This window comes from Venturia canescens, chromosome 10 (assembly GCF_019457755.1).
Source record: "Venturia canescens isolate UGA chromosome 10, ASM1945775v1, whole genome shotgun sequence".
In the NCBI taxonomy this organism is placed as follows: domain Eukaryota; kingdom Metazoa; phylum Arthropoda; class Insecta; order Hymenoptera; family Ichneumonidae; genus Venturia; species Venturia canescens.
Window position 1 is genome coordinate 16,117,006 of NC_057430.1, and position 17,210 is coordinate 16,134,215.

At 48.3% G+C, this 17,210-nt stretch overlaps 1 protein-coding gene across 2 annotated transcripts in view; it reads left to right on the plus strand.

The window, feature by feature from the left end:
- The window catches only part of LOC122417206 (insulin gene enhancer protein ISL-2-like), a 77,404-nt gene that overhangs the window by 15,210 nt on the left and 44,984 nt on the right, over positions 1-17,210 (plus strand). The window contains exon 2 of one of the 2 annotated variants that reach the window (XM_043430535.1): positions 12,597-12,676. The exons of the other annotated variant lie outside the window; for it this stretch is intronic. The gene's annotated coding sequence lies outside the window, so the exon portion shown is untranslated. The remainder of the gene's footprint in view (positions 1-12,596; positions 12,677-17,210) is intronic. 2 annotated transcript variants of the gene reach the window in all.

The window sequence follows — 17,210 nt, forward strand, 5'->3', positions numbered from 1 at the left end:
TCATTTGGAGCCTGAATACATTCGGCCTCGGTATACATTTTTCGTCTGACGACAGAAACGCCAAAAGCAGAGTTGGGTTGCGTGTGTACGCGACGAATAAAGCGCCGTATTTTCTGCCACATTGCAATACGTTCCCGGGCAAATGCAGTGCGAGCTTTTCCACAATCTCGGATTAATTGGTCCCTCGTTAAGGGCCTTGACACAAGGGGGCAGTACGAAAAGGGGTTGAGAACTCTTGCTCTCGCTAGACGCGCGGCGACGGGGCAAATACGCAGCCGAAAACTCGATCGAGCGATGGGAAATATTAATTTCGTCAACTCTCCCGCTCTCTCTCTCTCTCTACCGCCATCAGCGCTGCTCCCCGGCTATATCGTTTTCCTGATGGACGCTCTCCCCGTCCTCTGACGCCTCTCAAACGGCGATGTATACGTGTATGAAATAAAAACGTATAGAGACAGAGGGGACGCGGGCGTGGGGCTTCGATGGTGTACCATCCTCTCGTCTCGACGAGGAGCTTTCCCCCACCCTCGCGGCCTCTTCTCTCCGCACCCTCTGCCGCTCCCCCTCTCCGCAAGCCCCGAACAATGTTTTCCAATTAACTTTATTTGAAATCGAGCTACGACCACGCGTTTGCCGACGGCTCGTCGGCTGTGTGGCATCGTCGAATTTGATGTACGGAAAAAAGCACTCTGATCCTCCATCGGGCATTACTGCACGTGTATTTTTTGTTCCCTATTTTATACACGTACATTTCATTCGTGTGCGAATGCATTTTGTTTTGTCCCCCTCTCGCTCTTTCTTTTCTCATTCTATTTATTATTACGAGGTTGTTTTTTCTGGCTGATCGATATTCTCGCTAACTCTTTTCCCCCAATTTTGTTTCAGCGTCGTACTGCGCCCCGAGAGCATTTTTCAACGGTATCAACGTATAAAAATGTGCTCCAAATCAAATTCAGCTGGCTCCGAACTCATGAATTTCTTTCAGGACCAACCTCCCGGTCTCCCCCGCTCCTGAGGCTGATAATTTTGAGTTTTTCTCAGCACAAAGTATCCCACTCGCGACGGAACGCCTCGTGCCTATTTTTCGATGTACCAATCCACTGGAAGAACTCGCTCCTCCGTGAAATTGATCTGCGGCTTTTTCTCTCTCTCTCTCTCGCTATCGGAGATCGTCGCAGAATGATTTTAATGCTGCGCATATAGAGAGCGTCTCGTGCCACGAGTCTTTGCTCTTTCTCAGAGAGACTTGAACAAATTATCTTTTTTTCAACATTCTCACTTCACGATCCGGTAATTACTGCTCGGAAGTTAACTTTTAAATGCTCATTCGATATCCGAGCGTTGTTGAGCAGCTCGCCGAGCGCAAACTCGTCTTTCCGGTTCGAGTCGCGCTCGCGACGTTCGTTTCTGACAAAAGAACGTCGCTCGTGAGGTACGGAACTCGCTCAAACATTTTCGCTCCTGTATGGACGATTACGAGGATGCGACGACAGCTCGTCACTTCGCCGAGCTTACAAGTTTTCTTCTAGGACTCCGATGGCTTCCGAGGACCGAGCATTTTTCGGCTGACACTCCGCGAAACCGTTGTCAACGCGGGTGCTTTATATACCTGGCGTTGAATTTTCATAGCTTTCTCGCGAGAGTCGACTTTCTCACGGTCTCGCGGATAGCGCGTTCTAGTTTTCCGCTTCGATGATAACGAAACCGACGGTTTAGCCACGTCGCCCGAATCCTTCGCTGCTCATGAATGGGCGTTTCATCGCGTCGCCGGTTTCGATGACAGTTTCGCTCGCGCTCTCGGTTTTCCTCGCTCCTCCATCCGGATTCTTCCCTGCTCGAAGAAAATTTTTCGAAAAACACGAAAGTATCCTTTCGTGCAAATTCGATTATTTCCGAGTGGGCTCGAATGGCCGCTAGGACGCCGAAGTCGGAGCGCGATTTTTCCTGTTTTTATCCGGCACTACACGCGCGAGGTACGACAGAAAAAAGTTGGTCTCGAGTCTCACCGAGGCGATGGAGAGTCGCGTATATCTGTGGGCGAGTATATAGAAATTTTTTCTTCTCCGGTGGCTCTTCGAACTTTGGCGTGGCCGATGAGTAATGGTTTTTAATCATCGAATAATGAGCCGAGGCAGAGCGGAGCCATCGGTTTCACCAAACAAAATTAAAGCAGCGAAAGCGGCGGCGGCGGCGGTGGCAGCGGGAGAGAGGAAAGCCCAGCTGACGCGCTTTATTCTTCATCTTTCTATCTTGCTCGGCCGGCATCTCGCTCTCTCTCTCTCTCTCCTGATGCGCGGTGAGCGGGGAGGAAAGCAACGTTGAAAAGTGTATGCACGCGGGCACGGGCGAACGAACCTCGAAGGACGGTGGACGCGGGGGCTGACGTGGGCTTACATCGAGGATGGGACATCCTATATGTACATAAATACGTATATAGAAAGAGTATATCGGGTTATTTGAACGATGCCGCGCGCCGAGTCGCTCGCCGAGAGCGAGAGAGACGGGAGAAGCACCTTTCTCCCCGCGAAGCAATATAAAGTTAATAACATTTGATCCCGTAACGTTGAAAGTTAATTCCTTTCGGCATTAATACACGGTGAGTGCATCCCTCGGTAATGAGATTGCGTCGGGGGTTGAGCAGGCAATGACGAGAGCGGGGTGGCTCTTCTGTTTTCTCCTCTCTCTCTCTCTCTCTCTCTTGGCCTCTCCATTTCTGTCTGATTGTTTGCTTCCCTCTCTCTCTCTCTCTCTCCGTTCAATGGCACAACTCGGCGCCATCAACCCCACATCAACCACGTTGCGCCACACTAAGGGTGTGAGAGAAACACAGGACGCCAGCTCCACTCGATGATATAAGGGCGCTCTCTCTCGCTCTTCGATTCTGTCTCTCTTGGTTGTTCCCTCTTCCTCTGCTTCTCGCTCTCTCTCTCTCTCTCTCTCTCTCTCTCTCTCTCTCGGCGTTTCACTCACTCGAACTTTTATGAAGCAACGCTTTCGGGCAATAACGCATTGTCCGGTTTTCGTCTTTCACAGACACCAATCTCGCGTTTGCTGTTTTGCGATAGCTGGCTTTTTAGAGAATCGATACCCGAGGCGCCGGTATAAAATGGGTCAGTTTTATACCGACGAATATTTTTCGTAGGGAAAATTAGCCTTGGATTATTCTTCATAACTGGTTTGAAAAAATTGCGTTTTTTATTTTATATTTTTTTTTATTATATTCTCGGAGGAGCACTTTGCCGGATGCGCAATTATTTGATTGAGCGTTTTGCTTGATTGCTCGGACTTGGCTCTCTGCTTTTGACCCTCCAAATGAATTACTGTAATGGGATAATAAATTGCTTTTCCGGAAGAAAAAAATAATGAAAAAGAGGAAGGACGGCGGGTCGGCCTCGAAAGAATCACAAACGATAATGGATTTGCCGGAGCTTTTTACGCTGCCGTTTTCAAGTGTATCTTTTGTCAAAAATCAAACTTTCCCGAGCTTCGAACTACTCTCGTTAATGATTCTCGATCCTATTTTTCCGCGAGGACTGACGAGAAACTTTATTGTTTCGCCGATTTTGTGTTCGAACTCGCGAGCTCGAGTTCGGCTGAGAATTTCCGAATTCATAGGACCGTCGAACATGTTTGAAGACTCCGGGGCACAAAAAAGCACGCTGCGCTTTGAAACACGCGGATCGAGAGGCGCCCTAACCATTTTATCTGCCGTTGGAGAGTGTGTCGCGCGCATACAAACTGCTAACACAAACGTGATGCATAGAAACGAACGAAGGCCCTCCGAGAGTGAGAACTCGCGAGGGAGCAGCCCGGCGCTACCCGCTGCGGCGGGAGTAACGAGAAAGAAAGAAAGGAAAAACGTCGATATTTATTGCCAAACATCGGGCGAATGTAAAATTCAGTTTTCAATCTAAATGCACTGGGTATTGGCTCGCGGCAGTGTCGGCCGATAGTTGTGGCACGCGCGAAAGCTCGAGATCGCGAGAGCGAGTTTGATGGGATAACAAAAAGTGAGAGACGATGCGATGGGATAACAAAAAGACAGAGAAGCCAGTGAAAAAACCGATCGAAGAGGGTCATAGAGGGCACGGTATAAAGAAAAGAGAAGAAAAATCGAGCCAGCGAGCGAGAGAGTGAGAAGAAAGAAGGTTAGACCACGTGGTACCATGGGCGAGAGACGTTTTTTCTTCGTCGTCCGCTCTTAAAATGTTTATCGTTCGTACAATCGATCGAGCTCTCGTTTTTCCCCATTGAATTTTCTATCTGTTTGGCCTGGCCCTTTTCCTGCGGACTTATCGAGCAACGCGCTGCCCATTCGAGTTAAACTTCCTCGGAGATTATTTCGAGGCTGCCTCCGCTTACACATTTTTCGGCTTGTTTTCTTCCAGTTAGCAAAACAAGACTCATCATCGATTATCTTCGGGTCTCGAGAGCAGGAGGAGAGCCAAAGCACCAAATAAAACGAACTTCAAACCGATAAGAACTTTTGTATTAACACAGAAATGGGAGAGAACAACGGAAGAAAATGCGAAACGTAGCAACACGATTGTATGCCTCATGGGCACGGTTCCCTCCCTTTTTTCTCTCGTCCCTTCCCCCTCCTCCCCCCCCGCGCCATGGCCCCTTCTTTCCTGCTCACCTCCCCATTCTCCCTCTCGTTCTCTCAGGATACCGTTGCGTCTTTGCGGTCGTGAATTTAATTAAATATTTTCGTGGCCGTACGTCAGTTCACCGCGAGCGAGAATCGCGATCCTCATATATACCGCTACAGATATAGAGACACCGGGCTCGGTGTACCGACTTTCTTTTTTCTTTCGAGCGCCGCTCGCCCTATTCTATATCCTCTCCCCGGCCGAACATACCTAAGGCAATTTACTTTTTCAATTTGCGTAATGAATTAAACGCTTTTCGTGCTGCCACGAGCCGCAATGGTGCGGCAATACGCGAACGACCTCGTCGGATTCTTCTTATATTCCCCGCCGTGGCTATTCTATATCGTGCAGCACGAAGTTTCCTGGTGATTTTGCTCGGCTGTAAGCTCGAAAAATTCATTCCGTGAACGAGAATGTTTTCGACATCGTTAAATTTCAGATATAAAATTGCTGCTTTTCATTCTGACCGATATACTGTTTGTTTTTTGTTTTTTTTTGTTTTTTTTTTTTTTTTCAATTTTTTCTCGGGCATTCGTTCCGGAGAGATATTTATCGTCCAACATTTTCATTATCCGATGCACACGTAGGGACGTAAATTTTTATTCTTTTAACTGCACTCAAAGTGAATGAAAAGAGAGAAAACTCGCATCGCTCGTAGGGACTGCTCGCTCGCGCCGATGTAAATCAAAAGTTTGCTTCGTTATCTCCTGCGAGTATATTTCAGATAAAACAAAAGAAAATATCACTGTTACGGAACGTAAAACTCGGCTCGGCTCACAGGCTGTTGTAAAGTGCTGGTGAAAAAGAGCATGGAAAAGTCGAGTGAATGGGACCGCATTGACCGACCGGAGTCGACTAATTAACCGTAATTCTCGAAGCAACATTGGCGAAATAGTAACAGCGGGGATTTAATGAAAACACAGGATTCCGCAATGTATTCGATTATTCGTGGGCTATGACGCGGGGTGAGAATTGCGACGAGAATGATCGACGCGGTAATAAATCCAATAATCGTAAAAGCTTCGAGGACGTGAAAGAGCCGCGCGATGTGTATTAATATTTCAATAAAACGTTCGCTCCGTAATTCCAATGAATTTCCACATTTTCCTTTTTTCAGTAGTTTTTTCTCGGCCTTTTGTCTGTTCCTGCGAATATAATATTGCTCGTTTGGATAATTCGAGGGCCGATAAAACGCAGTGGAATTCCAATCAGCATAGAAATTGATTGAGAGGGAGGGCGCGAGGCAACGCACGCTCTCGCGTGCCCTCCATTCGAGGCAACCCCGTCCGGGGCGATTGCATAATGACGATCGCCGCGGATCGGGGGGCGCAGAGGGTTCGAGTAATTTCCAAATTTTCCGGGCTTTTCCCCGGTAATCCGAGGGAAACGACGCGTGTTACGGGAATCGCGTCGCGGTGTGATGACCCATTCGGAACACACATATCGTCTAGGAAACATAGTCGAGGGTTGTAGAGCACTCTACGCCCGGAGAGAAAGAGACGCGGCGAGGAGGAGAGAGGAGAGAGAGAAATGGAGAGTGCAGGGAGAGTAATGTACTAATATACACGGTTATATACAGTGGCGAGTAACGCTCTGTGCGGTCTCGCCACGGTGAGTATACTCAATTACATTAATTACACTAATGTCATTAGTGCCGGGGTAGTCGGCGTAGTTCGGTGGGTGGATATGCCTTGCGGGAAAACGAAAGGGGTCGAGAGGCCGGGGAGGAAACGAGGGAATGGCCTCTTGTTTTTGTCCAAGAGAGAAAAACAGCGCTGCGAGCTTTCTCTCTCTCTCTCTCTCTCTCTCTCTCGTCATTCTCAAAGTAACCTCAGTATCTATAATCCACTTTCTCCTCTTCTCATTATGCGCCCACATGCATTGCACACAGGGAGCGAAAGAGAGGACGGAGGGGGGGACACTTAAGGGGTGTGACGAGAGTGGAGTTTAAACTTCGTGGGTTATTCGCATCGGAGAAACGTCGCGCTGACATTTCTTCCGGATGGGGAACACGGCCCTGATGCTCATTGGTCAAACTCCATCGCGGCTTGTCCGCATCGATCAATTAACTGCCGGACGAAAGTGCACCGCACAAAAGCCTCGAACAAAGCTCTCTTTCGAGAGAGAACTTGGCGCGGGGAGATCGCGTCCGATTATCTTGACGTCCCGTGAGCTGTGCCCGGAGACGAACCTCGAGGAAAGAACCCTCGAAATTAATCACTCTCCTCATTTTTTCCCAACGCCTTCTCCACGCATCCCAGCGGGACGCGCACCAAACGAAAAGAGAGAATCCGGTTCGCTTGACTGCTTTAAAAGGCTCGTCAGAGTGGCAAAAACTCGCGGATCTCCGTTAGATAAACATGTACAGGCGAAAGCCACAAGGGTGTATTCCCACGAGTATCGCCTCTTTCTATCCCTCTCTCGCTCACTCTCGCTCTCCCAGTCTTCATTGTAGTGTACATATGTGCAGTATGTAGCGTAATAATGCCTACAAACTATCGAGTTGGCAAGGCTTACCGTCTCATCTTCCACACACGTGTCACCAATTTCGTGCGATATGTTTTTTACTTTACTTTATTTTATTTTATTTCATTTTTTTTTGTTATTCTCCAAGCCTGGGGAGCGCATTTCTTTTCTCAATTTTGTTCGCTGCTGCAGAGGCTTTCTACGTAGCGCTTCGTACGGTCGGGGAACTCTTGGCAAACCCTGCTCGCCGGATGCTGGTCGTTACGCCGACAAATTCTACGAGAGACTTAATACGATGCACTCTATAAACACACATTTATGTATTAAATGCACATGTGAGCTCGCCTATGTAATATAAAAGGCTTTGATGTTTGCGCCGGTTCGCGGGCAATGCCACATGCGGACGTGCCCCTTCGCTCTGGCCCTCCTGGCCTATATTATATACTTTTTGGCGTCGAGTTCTGCGGTTTTAGGACGAGAAACCGAGCCTCCCCGCTCGACGTCGCACCGGCTCCGATTTCGCCTCGGCCAAACTCGTCGTCACGTTTTCCCGTACGAAATGGTGGATTTAATTTAGCGAGTGTCTTGCGAAAAGAGAAGGAAGAAGAGCAGCGGAGGCAGGGAGGGCCTCCTCGACGAGGGTCCTTCGATATAAATCTATATCTGCGGAGTTTGCGGTGCGGGTGCTCCTCGATGAGGGGTGGCTTTCGCGCGCGTACACGCTCGTCAAACTCTCATACACGCGCTTGACGCTCGCCCCGGATAAATAAGGATGCACGAGTCGTTCGAGGTTAAATCGAACGCGGTGTATTTCGCGGCCGGTGTCAAGGACTTTGGCGGTGAGAAGCGCCCGGAGGGATGCGCATCTCCGCGATGGAAACGCGGCCCCTGGGAGGCGTCCCGAGGACGTTGACTTTTTCATTCGATTTCGCGAGCGATGCTCCGAGCGATCCGAGCTCGGTGAGACAATAATATGTGAAAAATTGGAGAAAAAGGAGGACGAAAGAGCGCTCGGGGAAGTCACATTTTCGTCGATCGCGATCGCCTCCTCGCCCAATTGACGCAATCCTCGCGCGATTCTCCGTCTCGGTGAGAGATTGCTTCGAGTTTTTTTATGGCCCGCGCACCACTGCGGAGGAATAACGCGAAAGCGGCCGGGGCCATGATGAGCGCCATTGTTAGTTTTAAATATAATTTAACGACGCGGGAGCTTCGCGAGAATGGGAAGAGGCGAGCTGCCAAAAGTCGGATGAAAAAATGCGATATTGCGAGGAAAAAAGTTTGGTGCTCGCCGCCTCGAAATGACCCATGCTCATATATATTTTAATTCGATGTTGCTCCCCGTACGTGGGGGTCTATGTTAAGCAGTGTTGGTGCTCGTGGAAGGCCACGAGCAACCCCGGCCTCTCTCGTTGCCGCGAGATGGAAGCTGCGGAGGTATCGAGTTCTGTATCATACCGGCTATAATACATTTTTTATCTGATTGAGGGGATCTTCTTTATGGCGGGGTGTCCCGAGCAGTCGATACACGTATATACGAGCGCGCAGAGCCAGTGTGCGTGCGAGCCGGAGGCTCATCTTCGCAGTATTGTAACAACCCCTCTCTCGCATCCTCGCGGCGATTGCTATCGAACAAAAGGCCTCAGTGGGAGGCCATTTCGCGCCAAGATTCTCGCCAGTTGTGCCCTTTTCCCGGCGATAAATCGAGCCGCGTGGATGCGACGGTAAAAAAAACGTGGAAAAGGAGCGAGTGCCGCGGCGCAGAGACAAAAGGAGAAAAGTACGCGATCAGGGATATGTGCCCATGAGGCTTTCGCGTAACCGTAACCCCCGCGCGACACGCGATTCCCCCACTGAAATCATTCATTAATTCCGCCCGGCTTTTTTTTCTCCCATATTCCCTTTGCACAAACGCTACGGTTGCGTATACCGAATGAATATTGAAGGGAGAGTGAATTAACGCTGGGAAGCAACGTGGAATAGTAATTTGGCGTGTTTGCCTAGCCAGCTCGCGCGCGCGCGCCGGAGGAAGAAGAGACGCGGAACTTGAGAGCGGGCTCCAGGAAGCTCACGGATGCGGCGCGACGGAGGCAAAGGTCGCGATCAAGTCGCGTGTAAGCAGAGTGTGTGCTCTCTCTTTCTCTCTCTCTCTCAGTGCTTTCTCCGGGCCTTGTGACTGAAGAGCAGCGTGTGGCGAGCCAGGCCGGGGATTGAAAAGCAATTTCCCCGCGAGAGACGCCCTCTGTGTGCCTGCTACAGCGCCTCCCCCGCCGCCAATCTCCTTCCCCCTTCCTCTCGTTCCAAGCCCCACGAAACTTGTCTTTTGCCGAAGAGCATCGCGCGCGCCGGGGCAACTCCGACTCGAAGGGCTCTATATTAATGATCCAGATATATTATCGGACGTGACCGAAATTGCTGTCAAAAAACGTCGGATATTGGATCGAAGGAGATTGTGAGCGATGCTCCTGCGCCCTCCGCTCTCTTTCTCCGGCCCCCGATCACATCACTTCGCCTTCTCTCACTCGCTCCGTCTTCGCGATGCTGCGATATACTACGAGACAAGCGCCGCGCGCGCAACTTCCCGTTCTCGGGCTCCCCGCTCCTCTTTTATAACAACGACGAGGGAATATTCGATTTTCTTTGCATTTCAATACATTCTGGAACAGATGGAGCTCGTCATAATTCCACTCAATGTTATTACTTTCATAATTTCACGTGACCCTCGCAAATTCTCTTTTCGTACTTACAGCTTCAATTATAGAATCCTCGTCCTCTCACTCTTAAGGCTCGCCACGACAACGTTTACGCTCAAACATAAATGGGTCATTTCCCCTCCGATTCGACACTATTCCAGTTGAATTTTATCCTCCATCCAATTGTCAGGATCGTACTGTTATCAAGGTACTTCATGCACGAATCGATTTTCTTAAGAAAGTCTTGAAATTTACACAGAGTTTAAATGGGTAGTCGACTGACGCGCGTATCAAATTTTTAACGGTTCGTCTCATTGGTTATTCGGATAAACGTGTTTAAATGTGGAGAAAAATAGACGGGGTTATGTGCGTAAAAAATCGTTTATCTTTCCACATAACGAATTAATGCTTCTCACGAAGTTTATGAAAAATGTGCACAAAAATAATGACAATGAAGGTGTGGAAAAAATTCGAGACGATTGTCTTACTAGTAATAAAGATATGTTACCTTAAAGATTGAACTAAATTGATAAAACGAGTACTCGTAACGTCGCATTTGCTTATTTCGGGATTTTGTTTCTTACTGACTCGGGCTGTTCCTGTCACAGCCTTCTGCCTTTTTATTAATACTTTTTTTTGATCCATTTCCCTTTGTCTTTTTCCTTTGCGTTCTCTAAAGCTATTTTTTACATGAAAAATTATAAAATTAATCGCGTTAAATTTCATTCGCCAAAAAATAAGTTGAACAAATTTATTCACAATTTCGAATTAATAACTCTGACATTAATATGGAGTGATAATATATTTGATTAGGAAGTAAAAATCGAGCCAATTTAGACACTCATAAAATAGGGGCACGATCTACCTTAAGTGCGAATAAAATGCATCGATCGTGAGAGCTTCTAATTTCTTGCCAGTAGCGAGACTTTCTTCGCACCTCAGAAAGTATAAATACGGATTTTTAAAATTATTTTTGAGAGTTGACGATGAATTCTTCACTAAATATGCAAAGTGACCCGACGAGCTCGTCCCGAGTGTATTTTTGCGTCGTTGAACTGAAAACAGGACTCGAAAACGGGCTCGAATCACTTCCCTCGATTGGCCAAAGTTCACGGGTCCGAATTTATCGTTTGACGATTATTCGGGACGAAGATTCTCGAGGCAATTAATCAAAAAATTTTTCCCTTCTCTCCTTCCCTCACGATCGAGCCCGCGAAGTCGTCAAATTCATCGAAATTGCGCACACTGCCTGCAGCTACTCGATAATAATATTTCCCATGAGCGAGAAAACCGCGGGGCAGAAAATAAAACAGCGAACAAATAAAAGTAATGAAAAATTTAAAAAAAAGAAGTTGCACGTTATCTCGTCGCGGCGGGTTAACTGTGCTATCGGTAATCGATCCCGCGACCAAGTCACGGCCCACGGAGGGGGCTGTATAATTAATTACCGGTGGATGAGAGCCCGACCGCGCGCTCGTTCCATCACCCAATACTACAAACACATGTATATCTCTCTTCGCTAAGAACCAATGAACCGATTGAAATAAATCTTTCAGAAAATTGCCATCGCGAGTGCAAAGGAGCGACAAATTGGTGAAAAGCTGCATCGGGGAACGTCCCGGATATCGAGAGGGAGAAAGATAATTCAGGAAATTTAACGCGCCATTCCGGAGTAATTACGGACACGATTTCACGCTCGCCAAGTTTGGCTCTGGAACAGAAAAAAAATGTAAAATTGTCAAACTTTCATATTTTCTGTCAATTTCCAGTGTACTTGGATCCAAAAACGTCAAAATCAGCGATGTCTTTCGTTCGCGTCAAAATTCGGGTGAGCAGACGTCAAAATACGCTTTCGGCTCGCTTTTTTCATATTTTCCTGGATTCCCTGAGCGCAATTTATCTTCAAATAGCCGCTTAAGAGCCCCTGGAAAAACGAACGTTTGCAAAAACCGTCCCGATTTGCGTGAGACTCCAACACTCTCGTAACGAGGTTGAGATTCGATGACGAATCTGGACGTTCCTGGAGCAGCGGAGGATACGGCACTTGAACATACAAATAATCAGCGAGTCGGGTCCGTTCGAAGTGTAAACTCGAGAAGCCCGTGGCTGATTTATAATCTAAAAAACAGCAAACCGGAAACTGATCCGCGATTGTAACGTTTGAGGAAAATGCGACGCGTATGTTTAGCTCGAAGTTGTGAGCAAGCTCGGTATCCCGTCGAGTAAAAAAGAAGAAAAACAATAAAAAAAAAAAAAAGAAAGCGATCGTGGTAGGCGCAGGGAATGTAAAACATGGTAAACGAGTTGAACAATCGTGGCGAAAAGCACAGCGCTCCTAAATAGTGATAGCCGAGTTGGGAGTCTCGGCGGAGGCGCGAGAGGAACGCTTACACGAGAGAGAGAGAGAGAGAGAGAGAGAGAGAGAGAGAGAGAGAGAGAGAGACGCTGAAAAGAGCTGTTTTTATCGGTAAAGCGAGACTCGTTATATGCGGGCTCGTTTACGGTATGAAAATATCTAGAAACATGAAAATGTATGTGTATCTGTTTATGTCGCCATCCGTGGCTTGAGCCCCATTAACACATGCGCGGAGGGCACATGTTTAATGCAGGGACGTATTTGATAAGGGAAGCAGGTCGTTTAGCCTCATTATGCAGCACGAAATAATCTGAAAAATAGTCGCGGAGCGACGAGGGTCTAGAAAAGCCGGCGATATGCCGAGTAAAATGAAGGTTGAAGTGCGCACGAGTTCTGGGAGGAATTGAGTGGATTATTTCGATGTTTCAGTGGATGGTGATCAGTCGTAGCGTATAATGTGGACGTCGAGGGGATCGAGGGGCTGAGTTATCGAGTACGAGCGAAAGGGGGTAAGTCGAGACAATAAATAAAGGTTTATTAAGGACGAATTTAAATTGCAAATAATATGGTTTGAGTAGTGAAAGAGTCGGAGAGTTTTGAGAGGACGAAGCTTCGCCAGGAGGATCTCTCTTTGATGGTACATTAATTGTTATGAAATGGGTGTTTGTATTCTGAAAGGAGCTGTATAGCCTGCTCTCGCAAGGCTCAAATGAAATGGTTTATTACACATTGAACTTCAGTGGACAGACTCTCGAGGAAATGCGGGAGACTCTTCTCTCGGAGTACACTAAAGCTCCACACTAATGCAATCTCTCTGTCTCTAGCCCCGTCTCGGTTGCTCCTCCTCTGTGCTTTGGCCTGCTCCGCTCTTCTACCAAGTCTCAAAGACCAATTTCCGCTGGCCTCTATTTACATAGTTGGGTATACCGAGCGGATAACACGAGGACGAGCCGCCAAAGTCGCTTGTCCCGGGGTCGTCTCTCTCGTAGGCTAAACTCAGCACACAGCCTGGCTCCGCTATCTCTTGGCCAGGGGAACGACGCCATTTTACGAAATACATGCAAGCCCCGCGCGTATACACCTCCCCACACAAGTTAAGCTGTAACGAAATTTCCATATCTCAGTAATTCTAATGCACATTCATTACTCGCGCTCTGCCACAGCCATAACCCTCTACACGCTCATCACTCGCTATGAATACGCCTCCGACGACTCAAATTCGACTAAAACCTAAGAAAATTATCGTTCCTTTTGGCTTCTCGCTCGACGCGTTAGCTCTTTTTCTTTGCTCCCTCGTTTGCGCTCTTTTGTCGTACTGCGTCATTGAAGTTTGGGATTTTTGTAGCGTCAACTTCGGTGCGGCGTTGGTTGGGCCGCGTGAACGAGGACACCGGAGGGTTCCGAATCGCTGATTTTCTGCGCGGGGAGTAACGCTGCGACGAGGAAGGTATCGGCGGCGCGAAATCGGGTTGTTTCGAGTGAAATCTATCGAATTATAATTGAAGGTAGATCGCTCATGTACAAAGTGCTTTTTCAAACATTCTCGCCCGGCTCTCTTTTCCTTTTCCACGACTTTCGCACGCGCTCCGCGTTTTATCGAATATTTTATCAACTGGGATATTTTCTGTGCGACAGAACGTGCCAGCACGGTGCGCGCGGCTGCTCACAGCCAGTACACGGAGGAGGTACATATGTACGAATAATCTGTACATAGAAGCTTGGAAACCCACCGGAGGCAGCCACTCCGCAGATTGCGTTGAATACGATGCGGCGTAGAAGCGGGGCGCGGAGGAGGGGCCGAGGGGAAAGGGGCAAAATACAGAGAGAACCTGACGCTGATTGACACTTGTTCCTATCCGGGAAGGATCAGTCCCGTGACTCGATCCCGATCCTCGCGGGTTCACTTCACTCTGGATGCGATGCTCTTCCTTCGTTACCAGCCACGAAACGCTTTTCCAAACTTTTTCCTTCGGAGACGCGTGTCTATCCAGACATTATTTTACTCACGCCGGATGAGAATTACATCGAGGATGAGACTTCGTTACGCTCCTGTCGCCCTCTCCGTGCAAAACACATTTGAAGATAAAACAGCAGAAAATATAAATTTGGCCAGTTGTAGAAAAACGATAATCGTCAAATAATTGGCAGAGGGAGCGAGCCGGAAGCGCCGCGGACAAATCGTTATTGTGTCGACAGACTCGCCGCGCCATTCGCTCGGACAATTAGCTCTTTCTCTGTTCGTCCTCCCCCCCCCCCCTCCCCCCGCTCGGGGAGAGAGTCTCGTGTCCGGCGTATAGATAATGATGCTGTTTTCATTCTCCGCTGGTGAATAACACGACGGAAATTGCGGAATATTGAAAGCGAGTCCCGTTCGCATTATGGAGAGAGAGAGAGAGAGAGAGAGCGAGTTAAATTTTCGGGACGAAAAAAGCGACCGTTGGCTCGTGATACCGCTTGTGAAAACGCCGCGTTTCTTTTTAATGAGGATATTAATTGATATTGAGATCGCGATAAAAAGCGAGACTCGTGAAATTTTAAAACACCTCGACGCGGAAGCCGTCCCGGGGGGGGGGGGGGGGGGGGGAGCGAGCAGATAAAAAATTCCTGATGGAAGGTTCGACGCCGAAGTAGCTGGTGCGTCAGGCGAGGGGCGCGTTTCAGAACGTTATACGGTATTGTCGGGGCTGTCACGGTTCTCGCCTCATCGAGAATTCAGCGGGTAATGTATATAACGTCGTGGTGGAAGCGCGTGCGAGCAACAGTCACACCTTCAACAGAGTAAAGTGCAGGGACGGAGACGAAGCGGTGCGGAGAGAGAGAGAGAGAGAGAGAGAGAGAGAGAGAGAGAGAGAGAGAGAGAGAGAATTAAGGAGGGGGGAGGACAGAGTGTAAGCTTGCTAACACATTGATACAGAGAATTGAGGAAGGAATAGTGCGCGGGGTGGCTCGGTGTAGATACAGGCTGACATTGGCTTTCGCTCGCAAGGGGTTGAGCAGGTCGAAGTCGCGGCGTCGACGCGTCCCTCGCCTCACCATCGCCGAGAAGGAAGCCTGCTCCGCAAAGGGGATCATCGTGGATCTCGAGCCAGCCCGGGGAAAGGAGAAAGAGGGACAGAGAAGCAAAGACGACGAGAATGTGAAACTCCGAATCTGAGGAACACAGAGAGAAGCGAGAGAGAATTACCAGCACGAAGGAGGAACGCGGGGGCTCGAACAGACGGCGATGAGGGCGAGCGAAGAGAGCAGAGGGGAATTGTGTGCTGTACTTAGTTAGCGGACAATGCGGCCCCTAATGAACAGCCAGGGGCACCCGACCACCCGTTCACTCGCCTACGATGAGAACTACGACGTCGTCGAGGCTGCTTCTATGTACCCGGACCGTAATGCAGGAGCAACAGCAGCGGCAACCTCCAGCCACGACCATCGCTGCTGCCGCTGCTGCTGCTGCCGCACTACCCCCATTCACTCTCAGACATCCAGATTACGTTACATCGCGCGCGCGTTGCCTTACTCTCAAGCTTCACCACGGCACCGAAGCCGCTTCCCTTCCTCCTTGTTGACCGCCCTTAGAGGACCAAGACGATGTGCACCGCCCGCATTTCGCCTCTCCCGATTACTCGACGATTAATTCACCGTATCGAATTGAAGCCTCGGGCGCTTATTGAACTCGCCCCGAAACCGGAATAATCTCATCTGCGCCCTCTCTCTCTCTCTCTCTCTCTCTCTGTCCTCGTGCACGAATCGTTGCATTATTAGGCATGTTTTATTATTCGGTGCAATAGCAAAGGCGGGATGCGGAGGCGGAATGAATTTGGTTGGATTTTCAATCCGCTGCACTAGAGAGAAACTTTTCGTTCGTTTTGTTACTCGATCGGATAGGAATATTGATATTTTTATTTTTAACTCTATTCTTTGAGCGATGATGCTCCTCGTGAATAAATGATTGAGTATTCAACTGCGTTGGTTACATCGAGAGAGTTGCTACGCAATCGATTCACATTGATTCTTATTGATCCGCACGGTTTGTTTTCGGATCAAGCTCGTTTTTGTACGCTCCCGTGTTCCCTGCGCTTTTTTTTCTCCCATTTCCATTATTTTTAATTGGCGGCTTTGTTTCATCTACTTCATTTGATTGCATGCGAATAATTGATCGGCAACAGGTCACCTCGCGGACGTTGATTTATTGTTTGATTTTTTGCGAATCGAACCTATTGATTCGTTGAAAAATTCGATTCATTTTGGTCCTACGAGCTTTTGTTGTTTTTCATCATTCATTCTCAACGCTCCCCAATTAAAGATTCACTCGCCATTCCATCTTTCACGGTCACACTGCTTCGAGCTTTTGTTCCCGAAATCCCCGCCGCCCCGCGCTCGCGTTACTTCTTCCCCTGTGATTCCCTGAAAATACATATTTCAACGATCCCGCTTGAGCCCCATATTTTTTGAATTTTTTCATGACACACCGTTTCGACCTCCCTCCCCATTGTTCCCCACTTCCATTCGTGACGAGAAAAATGTTTCGATGCCCGAGCAACATATTGAAATGGTTGAGAGCCACTGCGCAGAGACGCTCCGCGGGTTGTAATTGGATTCAATTGTCCCGCGTTGAATAAGTGACTGCACTCTACTCTCGTCGCTGCTCTCTCACTCTCTCTCTCTCTCTCTCTCTCTCTCTGTATGCGTGTCTATGTATGTTCCCGACTCCGCTCAACAGTGTGCGCTGCTGCTTCTATCGCTGTGTCTATATCCATCAGATATAACAAGAACGGTGGCAATATTCACGAATTCACATGATACCTCGAGGCTTTCATGCCCCTCGCTTTATCAATATTATTATTAATGTTATTAATGTAGAATAATTATTTCACATTCTCGTAGTACGAATTACACTTGGATAACAATTCCATTAATTATCATATCTCAGAGTATTAAGGGGTCTAGCTTAATTAGAATTTTCAAAAAGTACAATTTTATTACCGAGCAGTGCGGGGTACCGCGTACCTGACTTTTTTTAAACGCGGCGTTTTTCTCAAAATTACGTAT